Source organism: Oryx dammah, unplaced genomic scaffold, assembly GCF_014754425.2.
Source record: "Oryx dammah isolate SB20612 unplaced genomic scaffold, SCBI_Odam_1.1 HiC_scaffold_11150, whole genome shotgun sequence".
In the NCBI taxonomy this organism is placed as follows: Eukaryota; Metazoa; Chordata; class Mammalia; order Artiodactyla; family Bovidae; genus Oryx; species Oryx dammah.
The window spans coordinates 1,655,142-1,672,668 of NW_024080543.1; the positions used below are offsets into that span (position 1 = coordinate 1,655,142).

The following is a 17,527-nucleotide window of genomic DNA, read 5'->3' on the forward strand; positions in this document are numbered from 1 at the left end:
CTTCTAGATTCCATGTTTTTCTCTCTTTGACTGACTTCCCTGTTTAATACACTCTAGGTTCATCCCCCTCATTAGAACGGATTCAAATGTGTTCCTTCTTATGGCTGCATTCCATACAGGCTCTGATTGTTCCTTAGCCATGGTTTAAGGAGGGTCATGGAGCTCTTCTGCTCCATGTCAGTTTGGGCTTCCAGTCTGAGTGCTCACAACAGAGTTGCTTCTGGGTGAGCCCTCCGAGGTCTGTGAGCGCCGGGCTGCCCGCTCTTCTCTGGCGGCCCGCAGGGGGCGCCAAACGCCCCTCTGAGCCGTGGGCGCAGGACGCTTTGCCTTTAGACTCTGCTCGGTGAGCAGCTGGCTGGCGGGAGCTTTGTCTCAGGACCATCAGGGCTCAGGCTTCTGGATAACAGGGCTGCATCCAGGCTGAGAGGAGCAGGGTTGCCTCAGTGTCCACCAGCAGGGAGGTGCTGCAAGAGCAAAAAAATGAGGACGGAGTAGACTTTTCTGTGTCCAGCTGAGGGCTGACTGGAGGTTAGAGGTCTCAGAGGACTCAGGCGGGAAAGAGCTCCTTGTGCAAAACGGTGGGTTTTTAGTTAGATTTGTGTTAGATGATCTCGAGGATGACCACTGATGTTCTTCCGTGTAGGTGGCCGTTTTTCTGTCACTGTTTCTTGAGAAGACTGTCCTTTCCTCTTTGCTTCTTCCTGGTTTGATTTTCATGAACTGACCATGTACGTGTGGGTTCGTTCCTGGGCTCTCTATTCTCTCCTGGAGTCCATGTGTCTGTGTTCCTGCCAGTTCCTCACGGTGGTGGCCACTACAGCTCCGTGATGTACTTTGAAGTCGTATAGGAAGATGCCTCCAGCTGTGTTCTTCTTTCTCAGAGTCTTTTCGGCCGTTTAAGGTCCTGTTCAATATCAGCAGTCTAATATTAGAAATATTTCTATTTCTGTGAAAAAATGCCATCGAATATTACTTTGTGATTGCAGTCAGTGTATTTGTTGATGACTTTGGTTGGAATGGACCTTTTAATTCCTCATTGTTGCAGTGCGTGAGCGTGGAATAGTTTTCTGTGTATTTGTGTTTTCTTTGGTTTCTTTATCAGTGCTTTCTAGTTTTCTGACGACTGGTCTTTTATGTCCTTGATTACGTTTGTTGCTGGCTGTTTTATTGTTTTTGATGCAGTGATAAGTGGGATTTTCTTAATGTTTGTTTCTGCTTGTTATTAGTGTATAGAAACGCAAGTGATGATTTGTCTATTGATTGGGATCGTAAATGGTAATATTTTATTTGATTTTAAATTGATCCGAAATGATTCAGCTTTACTGAATGTAGTCTAACAACTTTTTGTGAAGTTATGTGGAAAACTTTTATTTGTAAAATCTGTTTCTCCTCCAATAGGTCATCCAGAGGACCCAAACCATGGTGGTTCCTAATAGACTTCCCACAGTACTTCTTCATTCCATGTGGACTCCTTCAAGGGCAGTGAGCATCACAGCTTCCCTTGAACTTTGTCTGGGTAAGTCTTGGCCTGTAGAAGAAAGTTTCCTGCCTGTCTACTCTACATTTCTTTTGTGGTATTGATATGGTTGTTTTCAAACATAGTTTCCTTTCCAGTCATTTAAAATGTACAGAAAACGCCTAGCAATGGGAAAAAGTCCTGGCATTTGCCACATCATCTAAAATACTCTATGTGTTTTATCCAAAATGGGTACCTTCTATAGAACCAGCACATAATCTCCAAAATCAGGAAATCATATCCACAGCCCCACTTCCACTTTTAGCAATTGTTCAAGTGTATGAATATATCTTTTTTCCATCCTCGTCCTTTTTTCTTTATTTAGAGTGTTACTGACATTTCCAGTTATTTGGATGGATTGAAAGCAGACATGGTGAATATAGGTTCTGGGTGGCCTTTTCTATATGGATTTTTTTTCACTGAAGTTGGGGTTTTAATGTTTATTTATGTTGTAACATGTATGAATCCTGCATTCTTTTTCCCCCCATAGCAATTAAAAATAAATAATATGCCATTTACCATTTAGATATTGGTAAGCATACAGTGTTGTAGCAGACAACCTTTACTTGTTTCGCAAACCAGTTTAATAATGTGCACCTTGTGCGTGCTTTGGAGAAACTCAGGAAACTGAGTCAGTGACTGAAATGGCCCAAGATATCACCTTAGATACCATCTTCACCTAAAAACAAAACAGGCACTTCCTGGTGGTCCAGTGGCTGAGACCGGACACTCCCAAAGAAGGAGGCTCAGGTCCATTCCCTGATCCGAGAACTAGATCTCCTATGCCACAACGAAGAGTTTGCATGCTGTAGCTAAATATCTGGCTTGCCTCAATGAAGGTCGACCTGGCACAGCCAAATCAAAAAAAACACAAATGTTAAAGAAATAAAACCAAAGGAAAGGAAGGGTACGGTTTTTGTACAGATTTACGGCTTAGCTTTCCCTATTGACAGAAAAGAAAAAGTTTCAAAAGACTGTGTCTCATCCTTCTATCTGGCATATAGAGAGGATTCCTTTGAAATGAGATTTCTCCGGTAAATGTGACTCACAGAAGAGCCGTCTTGAACTTGGGTTTCAGAGATGATCATGTGTCCTCAAAAAAAAAAAAAAAGTTAATTGGGTCCAACGAATTCTCATGCTGAGGTGGTATATTTTGTGGTAGCATTTGCTCCCCTTCACTTTGGATGTATCCCCATTTGTTTTCACTGTCATCTACTGAAGACATCCTGACATTTGAAAGTTTTTAGTTATTACAAGTAGAGCTGTTGTGTATAATCGTGTGATACTTTTTGTCTGGACACGTTTTCAAAGCTGTTTAGTAAGTGCTAGACATATAGTATTCAGGTCACAGGTGAGCCTTGTTTAGCTGTGGAAAAATCCAGCTACGTTTCTCTGTGGCATGTGGGATCTTCCGGGGTGGGTGATCGAACTAGAGTGTCTTGCGTTGTCAGGCAGATTCTTTACCACTGAGCCACCAGAGAAGCTGTGCCCCCCTCTTTTGTTGAGTTTACTGGATCTAATAGGTGTGCAGTGCTACTTCACTGTTATTTTAGTTTGTAATTTCCTCATGATATGTGATTTTGAGTATTTTTGATAGGCTTATTTACCATCTTTATATTTTTGTAGGCCAGGTGTTTAGGTTTATACATTCTTAATGAGAATGTTCTAGATTTTTTGGTATAGTTGGAGTACAATCCTTTATCAGATATGTATTTTATAACTATATTTTTCTGTGGCTTGTGTTTAAGTTTTGTGAATAAGGTTTTTCACAGTTTAAATTTCTAATTTTTTAAAGTTGATGTTATATATGTTTTATATCCTCCTTTGGATAGACTTTAGTGTGTTGTTGTTGTTGTTAAATTTTATAAGCAAAACTGAGGTACTGTAGATACAGTTTTAAGCTAAGCTGAGGTAGCATAGATATAGTTTTGCCTTTTGTCTGTTGAGAAGTTTGAGTGAGTTTGGTGTAAACTGTAAAATTATGTCTACATTCATTTGACTGGATATAGCTTCCAATTATTTGTCTAACTGGTTTTGGAGATACCCCGGGAAGTCAGGTTTTCCAAGGGAAACTGAGGTCCACGAAACACGAACTCTCTTCGATCCGTCGGAATCACTTTCTGCTTTTTCTGACAGATTTGACTTGTTTGGATATCTCATACGAGTGGAATCACAGAACGTTTGTCCTTTTTTTGGTCTGGTTTATTTCACTTCATGTAATGACCATAAGGTTTGTCCACATTGTCGCATTGTCAGAATGACTGACTCTGAAGGGCCGAATCAGATTCCACTGTGTGTATACCACAGTTTGTTTATGGAATGGGCTGCCATGGACACTTAGATTACTTCCGTTTGTTTGCCAGTGTGAATCATGCTGTTGTGAGTATGACTGAAGAAGTATACGTGTTTTCAGCCCCCTTTCCCAAACCTTTTGGGTACATAGCGTGAATTGGAATTGAACTATGTATTTATTCCACGTGTTGGTTTTGCAGTCATTTCTGGAATGTCTTGCAGAGTGGCAGCACCATTTAATGTAATTTTTTGTACGGTGGAATACCGTTGAAGCTTCTGAATATACCCTGTGTTGCATATTCAGTCACCCACCAATAGACACTTGAATGAGTTCTACCTTTGAGCTATTGTGAATGTCACTATGAATATGTGTGTACCAGTTTTTGTTTGAATTATTAACAAATACATTACTATATATGAAAGAAGCCACAAGGACTTCCTGTACAGTTTAGGAAACTATTGAATATCTTATGATCATGTATAATGGAAGAGACTCTCAAAAGGAATATATGAAAAAGACACAGTAACCATGATAATTATCATGCCAACACTATGAGTTATCATAGCGCTACTCAACGTGCCTTTATACATGCCACTAAAATATTCACATCTGTAAGTATATTATTAAAAAATTACATAAAAAATCAAGAAATCAGACAGAGAATAAATACACTTCCTGTCATTGCTCATCATCACTTATACGCTAATACTACCTGTAACGCTCATTGTATTAGTGCTGGACTAGGCATTGACATTCTTGTAAACCAAGAGATTGTGAAGGTGTAAGGAAGTATAACTTATTGAATTCCTTAATGAAGGATTATAGAACTCTATGTCCATGAAGTGAATGAAAGTCCGTTTCATTGAGCCACATTCTTACTAGAGCGATGAGCTTGCACCCCACCCAACGTTAGTTCCCAATGAAATCCTGCAGTCCTCTGGCCTCCATGTCTGCTTCCTGCTATCGAGAAAGAACAGATGAGGAAGTCCTGATAAAACTGATGCTATTTTTCTTTTTCTGATTTGTATTTTATCGCAGGGCTTGGCAAAAAGAGGGCCTAACCTGTTTTTAGAGTTCCATCCCAAGGGTTCCTCTGGCATGTTACGTATGTTGAGAAACTGCTGATTATTTTCAACAAAAGACAATGATCTGCACTTCACTATCTGTTGCTTGAGCTGGAATAGCAGGCATCCTTTGAAGTGCAGTCCTTCATGCTGAAGTAGGCATCCCTGAAGCAATAGCTTCCCATGCATTGGTAATAATTTTTCAGTTATACCCATCATCACTGGAGGAACTGACTCATCCCAGTAATAACAAGAGTACCCAGTATAACAGTTCCTTGACTTACGAGTACTTCCTATGAGTACCCTTATGAGAACTTCTTCCAATGTTGTTTCTCCTCCTTTGGTCACGAACAGTAGAAGCTGACGGCAGCGGTCCTTGAAATGTATGTCGCTTCCCAGGTGGCACAGTCGGTAAATAATCTACCTACCAGCGCAGGAGGTGGAAGCGATGTGGGTTTGATCCCCGGTTCAGGAAGATAACAATTCATACACATGTTTTATGTGAACAAGTTTGATACTCATGAGTTTTTTTCTTCTGTATCCAGAAAAACAAATGCTCTTCAAGGACACTCAAAGAACCCTGATTTTGAAAATCAGATCTGTATTGTGAGCAGTGCTTAGATATCCATGAGTCGAAGCATAGGATTATGCCTATCATCCTCGTATTTCCCTCAGTGAAATATGTTGAGGAAAGCTCTTCATTCATGGTCTAGATTCACAAAGAAGCTAAATAGCATTCATCCTTTACATGGACAACTGTGAATTTAAATCTCCAGTGAATCCTGTGTGACAACCACACATACCAACATGAGTTATTAGTACTATATCAATATTTTTAGTCCTATTGTATTTCAACTAAAAAACTCAATACATAATTGTACATGAACTCAAGACATAAAATCAGTGCAAATACAAAATGTTCCATCCTCTGAGAAAGGGAGAACAAAATCTGTGCTTAGCCTATTGCATTTTTATGTATTAGATCCTTAAGGAGTTTATTCACCGCACCCAACGAATGATTCACAAATCTTCAGAGAAGAAAGGATCATTTCTCTTTCACAATGAGTAGTTCAACTCTTGTCAAAGCAGTGTCATAAGTGAGTCTAATTTTGTGTGAGACCATGAAAACTCAGTGTTTTCATGATGCTTGTGCTTATGACGGGAGGAGGTCTGAGAAGGCGCTTCTGAAGGTTTATTCATACCAGTCGTTCTCATATGTATGGAGTCTTTAAAGGTTGAATCACTGAGGTGTCGTTTCTCCACTTGTACTAGGCTGAGTAGCAACACGCCCTTTGTCCCTGAGTGCGGTAGACGTGTTCCCAACCTGTCTGTCTTCTGTCCTCTGGAGTATGTATCGCTCGAGCTCTCCACAGCCTAGTAGATGGAAATCGTCAGGATATTCTGGACACCCTTTTTATTTCAGTCTGTTCAGGAGGTTTCAACGGCTGCAAACCTCTGGATTTTACAAAGCACTTTTAACAACCTCAGATGCAGGATACAAGTCAACACTCGTGACAGCCACGGGCTTCCATGCCCTATACATGATTGTTGGCTTTGCTTTCATAATCATCCTGTTTGTTATACCAACTAAGATGTCACTGTATTTTTTTATTATCATTTTCTCTTGGATGGTTTTTAGATCTATTATGGATTTTCCTATATATCTTCACTTCTTGGTGAGGGTCTTATGTTAGTAGTAGTTACTACAACTGACTTCCTGTCAGTTAGCTGTGGCAGAATAGAAAAAAGAATGACAAACTGTATATTATGAATATTATGTATATTATTCATTTTATCGTTTGCAGTCATCCAATTCCAAGTTTCTGAAATAAACATTCAGAAAAATCACATCCTTTTGAGTGTCCATTTGACTGAATAGGAGCACGGAAATGTTATTCCATAAAATTGTTTACAGTTTCCATTACGTTTCTCCTGTTTGATGTGGATATCAGCCTTTGGTTCTCTCAATAGCTTTGCAAGAAAAAAATTAGTTAGAGCTCCTATGGTAATTTTACTGTTCGCAATAAGTATAGCATAAAGTGAACACAGAAGAGGTTAGAGTAGACCAAATATGAAAGTTAGTTTGAAAGAAAACATAGTGTTGAACGTTTACATTAGGAATATAGTGATGAAGTTCCTTTATTATTATTCTATCCTTTCAGTTTCTTTCGCAGGGGTGTTCATGTACAGATTCCAGTACTATGGCTAGAGTGAATAATAGGATCATTATTCTGGAGAGCAACTCTACTAAGTCTTAACGTTCATGTCACTCAGGTTTTTTAATCCCTATTATGTTCGTCGTGTTTGTCGTTTGTGAAGCCACATAAGTTGCATTCATTCAGGCAATAGTATCAAACAGCTAGGGCATCCATTATAGATGTGAATCGATATAGAATGTGAATCCATTTCCCCGTGAGAAGTTATTATTGAAGGTATTCTATGAATGCCAGTAACAAAGCTGTGCAGAAATAATACCATGTTTATGAAGAAAACAAGATTTACTCATTTGTTTTCCTATTCTATTTCTTTTAAACCGATTTAATGACAACAGGCTTCACTTTTCATTCACTTGTATGACTATCAGGAGTTTGACCAGGTTGAAGAAGATGACTCGTTTGTAGTCTTCCTTATCAGCTCATCCCATCTACTAGCTTTAAAATCATTTAGTACAGAGCTCACCGTCTAGGTGTTCAGTGTTCAGTTTGCTTATCATGCAGGATCCTTTTAAAAGTAAAAGCATGTCTGTATGAGTTAGAGCTCCAATCCCAACAGTCCATGTAGAAGCTTCCCCTGAGAAATGTATCGTTTTTGCACCAATGCTCCTGAAATGTGTGAATGTGGTATACCACGCATCACAATAAGTGTAAACAGCTTCCCATGCTACTTATTTGAAACGGCCACTCCTCATGACATTCTCATTCGTTTGAGGACTAAATATAGCCAACTTAGGCTATGTTTGCCAAATAGACTTGGAAATATACTTCACACAGTCCTTCATCGATGCCAGTTTTCAGATCGAAGAAACCCTTGCTACATGACGGTTGTGAACACGTATACTCATGCTTTGTTTGAGATTTTAAAGTCATTCTTCATTTTTGTTGGAGGAACGGTTCTGTCTGTGCCCCGTGGATCCCCAATCCACCGATGTTCATGTGTCTTGGGGCTTCCCAGGTGGTTCTCGTGGTAAAGAACACACAGAACATGCCGATGCAGGAGACATAGGAGATATGGGTTCGATCCCTGGGGCAGGAAGATATCTCCTGAGGGAGAGCATGGCAACCCACTCCAGTATCCTTGCCTAGAGAATCCCATGGAGAGAGGAGCCTGGTGGGGCCTAGTCCATATGATCCCAAAGAGTTGGACACAATGTAAGTGACTTAGCACAGCACATGACTCATTGGCATAGCGAATATAATGGAGATGACAGAAAAAGAAGCGCCAGCAGGCGAAAGTCAATCTTCATCACTTTTAAACTTTGGAGTTTATTGCGATATTTTACATCCATGTTGGTATGACTTCATAGTTGGAGAGTCAATGCACATGTATTATGTATGATTGTGTTATATGTATGTTGAGGGAAGATATATTTTTATGTGGTTTGACATATGGGTCCCATTTCATTCGTTGGCATATGCATACTCATCACTCATCATCATTTTTTGAAAAGACCATTGGTTTTTTTTATTATTTTTATTTTATTTTATTTTATTTTATTTATTTATTTTTTTACTTTACAATTCTGTATTGGTTTTGGCATACATTGACATGAATCCACCACGGTGAACATGCGTTCCCAAACATGAACCCCCTTCCCCACAACATCTCTCTGGGTCATCCCCGCGTACCAGCCCCAAGCGTGCCATATCCTGCATCGGACATAGACTGGCAATTCGATTCTTACATGATATTATACATGTTTCAATGCCATTCTCCCAAATCATCTCACCCTCTCCCTCTCCCACTGAGTCCAAAAGTCCGCTATACACATCTGTGTCTTTTTTGCTGTCCTGCATACAGGGTCATCATTGCCATCTTTTAAATTCCATATATATGTGTTAGTATACTGTATTGGTGTTTTTCTTTCTGGCTTACTTCACTCTGTATAATCGGCTCCAGTTTCATCCATCTCATCAGAACTGATTCAAATGTATTCTTTTTAACGGCTGAGTAATACTCCATTGTGTATATGTACCACAGCTTTCTTATCCATTCATCTGCCGATGGACATCTAGGTTGTTTCCATGTCCTGGCTATTATAAACAGTTCTGCGATGAACATTGGGGTACATGTGTCTCTTTCAATTCTGGTTTCCTCCATGTGTATGCCTAGCAGTGGGATTGCTGGGTCATAAGGCAGTTCTATTTGCCATTTTTTAAGGAATCTCCACACTGTTCTCCATAGTGGCTGTACTAGTTTGCATTCCCACCAACAGTGTAGGAGGGTTCCCTTCTCTCCACACCCTCTCCAGCATTTATTGCTTGCAGATTTTTGGATCACAGACATTCTAACTGGTGTGAAGTGGTACCTCATTGTGGTTTTGAGTTGCATTTCTCTAATAATGAGTGATGTTGAGCATCTTTTCATGTGTTTGTTAGCCATCCGTATGTCTTCTTTGGAGAAATGTCTATTTAGTTCTTTGGCCCATTTTTTGATTGGGTTATTTTTCTGGAATTGAGCTGCAGGAGTTGCTTGTATATTTTTGAGATTAGTTGTTTGTCAGTTGCTTCATTTGCTATTATTTTCTCCCATTCGGAAGGCTGTCTTTTCACTTTGCTTATATTTTCCTTTGTTGTGCAGAAACTTTTAATTTTAATTAGGTCCCATTTGTTTATTTTTGCTTTTATTTCCAGAATTCTGGGAGGTGGATCATAGAGGATCCTGCTGTGGTTTATGTCGGAGAGTGTTTTGCCTATGTTCTCCTCGAGGAGTTTTATAGTTTCTGGTCTTACATTTAGATCTTTAATCCATTTTGAGTTTATCTTTGTGTGCGGTGTTAGAAAGTGATCTAGTTTCATTCTTTTACAAGTGGTGGACCAGTTTTCCCAGCACCACTTGTTCAAGAGATTGTCTTTACTCCACTGTATATTCTTGCCTCCTTTGTCAAAGATAAGGTGTCCATATGTGTGTGGATTTATCTCTGGGCTTTCTATTTTGTTCCATTGATCTATATTTCTGTCTTTGTGCCAATACCATACTGTCTTGATGACTGTGGCTTTGTAGTATTCCTCCAGTTCCATTCTTCTTTCTCAAGATTGCTTTGGCTATTCGTGGTTTTTTGTATTTCCATACAAATCTTGAAATTATTTGTTCTAGTTCTGTGAAAAATATCACCGGTATCTTGATAGGGATTGAACTGAATTTGTAAATTGCTTTGGGTAATATATGGTATACCACATTCACACATTTCAGTAGCATTGGTGCAAAACCTATACATTTCTCAGGGGAAGCTTCTACATGGACTGTTGGGATCAGAGTTCTAACTCATACAGACATACTTTTACTTTTAAAAGGATCCTGCATGATAAGCAAACAAAACACTGGATGAACACCTAGATGGTGAGCTCTGTACTAAATGATTTTAAAGCTAGTAGATGGGATGAGCTGATAACGAAGACTAGAAACGAGTCATCTTCTTCAAATTGGTCAAACTGCTGATAGTCATACAAGTGAATGAAAAGTTAAGCCTCTTGTCATTAAATCGGTTTAAAAGAAATAGAATAATAAAACAAATTAGTAAATTGTGTTTTCTTAATAAACACTGTATTATTTCTGCACAGCTTTGTTACTGGCATTCATAGAATACCTTCAATAATAACTTGTCACGGTGAAACGGATTCACATTCTATATCGATTCACATCTATAATTGATGCCGCAGCTGTTTGATACTATTGCTTGAACGAATACAACTCATGTGACTTCACAAACTACAAACACTACCAACATAATAGGTATTAAAAAAAAAAAACCTTGAGTGACATGAGCGTTAAGACTTAGTAGAGTTGCTCTCGAGAATAATGATCCTATTATTCACTCTAGCCATAGTACTGGAATCTGTACATGAACACCCCTGCAAAAGAAACTGAAAGGATAGAATAATAATAAAGGAACTTCATCACTACATTCCTACTGTAAACGTTCAACACTATGTTTTCTTTTAAACTAACTTTCATATTTGGTCTACTCTAACCCTTTCTGTGTTCACTTTATGCTATACTTATTGCTAACAGTAAAATTACCATAAGGAGCTCTAATTAATTTTTTTTTACTTGCAAAGCTAGTGACAGAACCAAAGGCCAATATCCACATCAAACAGGAGAAACGTAATGGACACTGTACAAAAGGTTGTGATTTTTCTGAATGTTTATTTCAGAAACTTGGAATTGGAGACTGCAAACAATAAAACTAATAATATATTGATACATAATATTAATAATATACAGTTGGTCATTCTTTTTTCTATTGCACCACAGCTAACTGACTGGAAGTCAGTTGTAGTAACTACTACTAACATAAGACCCTCACCAAGAAGTGAAGATATATAGGAAAATCCATAATAGATCTAAAAACCACCAAAGATAAAATGATAATAAAAAATACAGTGACATCCTAGTTGGTATAAGAAACAGGATGTTTATGAAAGCAAAGCCCACAGTCATGTATAGGCCATGGAAGCCTGTGGCTGTCACGAGTGTTGACTTGTATCCTTCATCTGAGGTTGTTAAAAGTGCTTTGTAAAATCCAGAGGTTTGCAGCGGTTGTAACCTCCTGAACAGGCTGAAATAAAAAGGGTTTCCAGAATATCCTGACGATTTCCATCTACTAGGCTGTGGTGAGCTCAAGCAATACATACTCCAGAGGACAGAAGACAGACAGGTTGGGAAGACGTCTACTGCACTCAGGGAGAAAGGGCATGTTGCTACTCAGCCCAGTACAAGTGTAGAAGCAACACCTCAGTGATTCACCCTTTAAAGACTCCATACATATGAGAACGACTGGTATGAATAAACCTTCAGAAGTGCCTTCTCAGACCTCCCATCATAAGCACAAGCATCATGGAAACACTGAGGATTCATGGTCTCACACAAAATTAGACTCACTTATGACTTTGCTTTGAGAAGAGTTGAACTACTCATTGTGAAAGAGAAATGATCCTTTCTTCTCTGAAGATTTGTGAATCATTCGTTGGGTGCGGTGAATATGATACTGAAGGATCTAATACATAAAAATGCAATAGGCAAAGCACAGAGATATTTTTCTCCCTTTCTCAAAGGATGGAACACTTTGTATTTGCACTGATTTTATGTCTTGAGTTCATGTACAATTATGTATTGAGATTTTTAGTTGAAATACAATAGGACTAAAAATATTGATATAATACTAATAACTCATGTTGGTATGTATGGTTGTCACATAGGATTCACAGGAGATTTAAATACTCATAAGGGTACTCATAGGAAGTACTCGTAAGTCAAGGAACCGTTATACTGGCTACTCTCGTTATTACTGGGACAAGTCAGTTCCTCCAATGATGATGGGTATAACTGAAAAATTATTACCAATGCATGGGATGCGATGTCTACATGATAAATGTTTTTGTTCCTCTTATACTGTTGCTTCAGGGATGCCTACTTCAGCATGAAGGACTGCACTTCAAGCGATGCCTGCTATTCCAGCTCAAGCAACAGATAGTGAAGTGCAGATCATTGTCCTTTGCTGAAAATAATCAGCAGTTAGTTTGTCAACATATGTGACATGCCAGAGTAACCCTTGGGATGGAACTCTAAAAACAGGTTAGGCCCTCTTTTTGCCAAGCCCTGCGATAAAATACAAATCAAAAAGAGAAAAAGAGCATCGGTTTTGTCAGGTCTTCCTCATCTTTTCTTTCTCGATAGCAGGAAGCAGACATTGAGGCCAGAGGACTGCAGGATTTCATTGGGAACGAACGTTGGGTTGGGTGCAAGCTCATCACTCTAGTAAGAATGTGGCTCAATTAAACAGACTTCTTCATGGACATAGAGTTCTATAATCCTTCATTAAGAAATTCAATAAGTTATACTTCCTTACACCTTCACAATCTCTTGGTTTACAAGAATGTCAATTCCTAGTCCAGCACTTATACAATGAGTGTTACAGGTAGTATTAGCGTATAAATGATGACAAGCAATGACAGGAAGTGTATTTATTCTCTGTTTGAATTCTTGATATTTTATGTAATTTTTTTTATAATATACATACAGATGTGAATATTTTAGTGGCATGTATAAATACACGTTGAGTAGCACTATGATAACTCATAGTGTTGGCACAGTAATGATCACGGTTACTATGTCTTTTTCATATACTCCTTTTGAGAGTCTCTTCCAGTATACATTCTCATAAGATATTCAATAGCTTCCTAAACTGTACAGTAGGTCCTTGTGGCTTCTTTCATATATAGTAATGTATTTGTTAATAATTCAAACAGAAACTGGTACACACATATTCATAGTGACATTCAAGTGTCCATTGGTGGGTGACTGAATATGCAACACAGGGTATATTCAGAAGCTTGAACAGTATTCCACCATACAAAAAAAGTACATTAAATGGTGCTGCCACTCTGCAAGACATCACAGAAATGACTCCGAAACGAACACATGGAATAAATACATAGTTCAATTCCAATTCATGCTATGTACCCAAAAGGTTTGGGAAAGGGGGCTGAAAAACTGTATACTTCTTCAGCCATACTCACAACAGCATGATTCACACTGGCAAACAAACAGAAGTAATCTAAGTGTCCATGGCAGCCCATTCCATAAACAAACTGTGGTATACACACAGTGGAATCTGATTCGGCCCTCCAAAGTCAGTAATTCTGACAATGTGACAATGTGGACAAACCTTATGGTCATTATATTAAGTGAAATAAGCCAGACCAAAAAAAGGACAAACATTCTGTGATTCCACTCGTATGAGATATCCAAACAAGTCAAATCTGCCAGAAAAAGCAGAAAGTGTTTCCGACGGATCGAAGAGAGTTCGTGTTTCGTGGACCCCAGTTTCCCTTGGAAAAACTGACTTCCCATGATATCTCCAAAACCAATTAGACAAATAATTGGAAGCTCTATCCAATCAAATGAATGTAGACATAATTTTAGAGTTTACACCAAACTCACTCAAACTTCTCAACAGACAAAAGGCAAAACTGTATGTATGATACCTCAGCTTTGCTTAAAACTGTATCTACAGTACCTCAGTTTTGCTTATAAAATTTAACAACAACAACAGCACACTAAAGTCTATCCAAAGGAGGATTTAAAACATATATAACATCAACTTAAAAAAATTAGAAATTTAAACTGTGAAAAACCTTATTCACAAAACTTAAACCCAAGCCACAGAAAAATATAGTTATAAAATACATATCTGATAAAGGATTGTACTCCAACAATACCAAAAAATCTAGAACAATCTCATAAAAATGTATAATCCTAAACACCTGGCCTACAAAAATATAAAGATAGCAAATAAGCCTATCAAAAATAATCAAAATCACATATCATTAGGAAATTACAAACTAAAATAACAGTGAAGTAGCACTGCACACCTATTAGATCCAGTAAACTCAACAAAAGAGTGGGGCACAGCTTCTCTGGTGGCTCAGTGGTAAAGAATCTGCCTGACAACGCAAGACACTCTAGTTCGATCACCCACCCCGGAAGATCCCACATGCCACTGAGAAACGTAGCTGGATTTTTCCACAGCTAAACAAGGCTCACCTGTGACCTGAATACTACATGTGTAACACTTACTAAACAGCTTTGAAAACGTGTCCAGACAAAAAGTTTCACACAATTATACACAACAGCTCTACTTGTAATAACTAAAAAATTTCAAATATCGAGATGTCTTCAGTAGATGACTGTGTAAACAAATGGGGATACATCCAAAATGAAGGGGAGCAAATGCTACCACAAAATATACCACCTCAGCATGAGAATTCGTTGGACCAAATTATTATTTTTTTTTAGAGGACGCATGATCATCTCTGAAACCCAAGTTCAAGACGGCTCTTCTGTGAGTCAATTTACCAGAGAAATCTCATTTCAAAGGAATCCTCTCTCTATGCCAGATAGAAGGATGAGACACAGTCTTTTGAAACTCTTTTTTTCTTTTCTATCAATAGGGAAAGCTAAGCCGTAAATCTGTACAACAACCGTACCCTTCCTTTCCTTCGGTTTTATTTTTGTTAATATTTGTTTGTTTGTTTTAATTTGGCTGCGCCAGGTCGACCTTCATTGAGGCAAGCAAGATATTTGGCTACAGCATGCAAACTCTTCGCTGTGGCATGGGAGATCTAGTTCTCAGATCAGGGAATGAACCTGGGCCTCCTTCTTTGGGAGTGTCCAGTCTCAGCCACTGGACCACCAGGAAGTGCCTGTTTTGTTTTTAGGTGAAGATGGTATTTAAGGTGATATCTTGAGCCATTTCAGTCACTGACTCAGTTTCCTGAGTTTCTCCAAAGCACTCACAAGGTGCACATTGTTAAACTGATTTGGAAAACAAGTAAAGGTTGTCTGCGGCAACACTGTGTGCTTACAAATATCTAAACGGTAAATGGCATGTTATTTATTTTTAATTACTATGGGGAGAAAAAGAATGCAGGATTCATACATGTTACAACATGAATAAACATTAAAACCATCTTCAGTGGAAAAAATCCATATAGAAAAGGCCACCCAGAACCCATATTCACGATGTCTGCTTTCAATCCATCAAGTTTGTCCAAATAACTGAAAATCTCAGTAACACTCTAAACAAAGAAAAAAGGATGAGGATGGAAAAAAAGATATATTCACACACTTGAGCAATTGCTAAGAGTGGAAGTGGGGCTGTGGATTACATTATAATGTAGAAACCATATGATTTCCTGATTTTGGAGATTATGTGGTGGTTCTGCAGAAGGCACCCATTTTGGATAAAACACATAAGAGTATTTTAGATGATGTGGCAAATGCGAGCACCTTTTCCCATTGCTAGGCGTTTTCTGTACATTTTAAATGACTGGAAAGTAAACTATGTTTGAAAACAACCATGTCAATACCACAAAGGAAATTTAGAGTAGACAGGCAGGAAGGTTTCTTCTACAGGCCAAGACTTACCCAGACGAAGTTCAAGGGAAGCTGTGATGTTCACTGCCCTTGAAGGAGTCCACATGGAATGAAGAAGTACTGTGGGAAGTCTATTAGGAAACACCGTGGCTTGGGTCCTCTGGATGACCTATTGCAGGAGAAACAGATTTTACAAATAAAATTTTCCACGTAACTTGACAAAAAGTTGTTAGACTACAATCAGTAAAGCTGAATCATTTCGGATCGATTTACAACCGTATAAAATACTACCATTTACAATCCCAATCAATATACAAACATCACTTGCGTTTCTATACACTAATAACAAGCAGAAACAAAAATTGAGAAAACCCCACTTATCACTGCATCAAAAACAGTAAAACAGCCAGCAACAAACTTAATCAAGGACATAAAAGACCAGTCGTCTGAAAACGAGAAAGCACTGATAAAGAAACCAAAGGAAACACAAATACACAGAAAACTACTCCACGCTCACGCACTGGAACAATGAGGAATTAAAAGGTCCATTCCAACCAAAGTCATCAACAAATACACTGACTGCAATCACAAAATAATATTCAATGGCATTTTTCACACAAATAGAAATATTCCTAATATTAGACTGCTAATGTTGAACAGGACCTTAAACGGCCAAAAAGACTCTGAGAAAGAGGAACACAGCTGGAGGCATCCTCCTGTCCGACTTCAAACTGCATCACGGAGCTGTAGTGACCACCACCGTGAGGAACTGGCAGGAACACAGACACAGGGACTCCAGGAGAGAATAGAGAGCCCAGGAACGAACCCCACACGTACATGGTCAATTCCTGAAAATCAGAGCAGGAACGAGCGAAGAGGAAAGGACAGTCTTCCCAAGAAACAGTGACAGGAAAATGGCCACCTACACGGAAGAACATCAGTGGTCATCCTCGAGGTCATCTAACACAAACCTAACTAAAACCCCACCGTTTTTCACACGGAGCTCTTTCCCCCGAGTCCTCTGAGATGGACCTCCAGTCAGCCCTCAGCTGGACACAGGAAATGTCTACTCCGTCCTCATTTTTCGCTCTTGCAGCGCCTCCCTGCTGGTGGGCACTGAGGCAACCCTGCTCTTCTCTGCCTGAATGCAGCCCCGTTATCCAGAAGCCTGAGCCCTGATGGTCCTGAGACAAAGCTCCCGCCAGCCAGCTGCTCACCGAGCAGAGTCTAAAGGCAAAGCGTCCTGTGCCCGCGGGTCAGAGGGGGATTTGGCGCCCCCTGCGGGCCGCCAGAGAAGAGCGGGCAGCCCGGCGCTCACAGACCTCAGAGGGCTCACCCAGAAGCAGCTCTGCTGCGAGCACTCAGGCTGGAAGCCCAAACTGAAATGGAGCAGAATAGCTCCATGACCCTCTGCAAAACATGGCTAAGGAACACTCAGAGCCTGTATGGAATGCAGCCATAAAAAACAACACATTTGAGTCCGTTCTAATGAAGGGGATGAACCTAGGGTGTCTTAAACAGGGAAGTCAGTCAAAGAGAGAAAAACATGGAATCTAGAAG

At 39.2% G+C, this 17,527-nt stretch overlaps 1 long non-coding RNA gene across 1 annotated transcript in view; it reads left to right on the plus strand.

Annotated features, from left to right (window-relative positions):
• The window catches only part of LOC120860636, a 41,274-nt gene that overhangs the window by 14,682 nt on the left and 9,065 nt on the right, over positions 1 to 17,527 (plus strand). Inside the window, exon 2 of the long non-coding RNA XR_005720381.1 lies at positions 7,148 to 7,559. This is a non-coding gene — a long non-coding RNA (uncharacterized LOC120860636). The remainder of the gene's footprint in view (positions 1 to 7,147; positions 7,560 to 17,527) is intronic.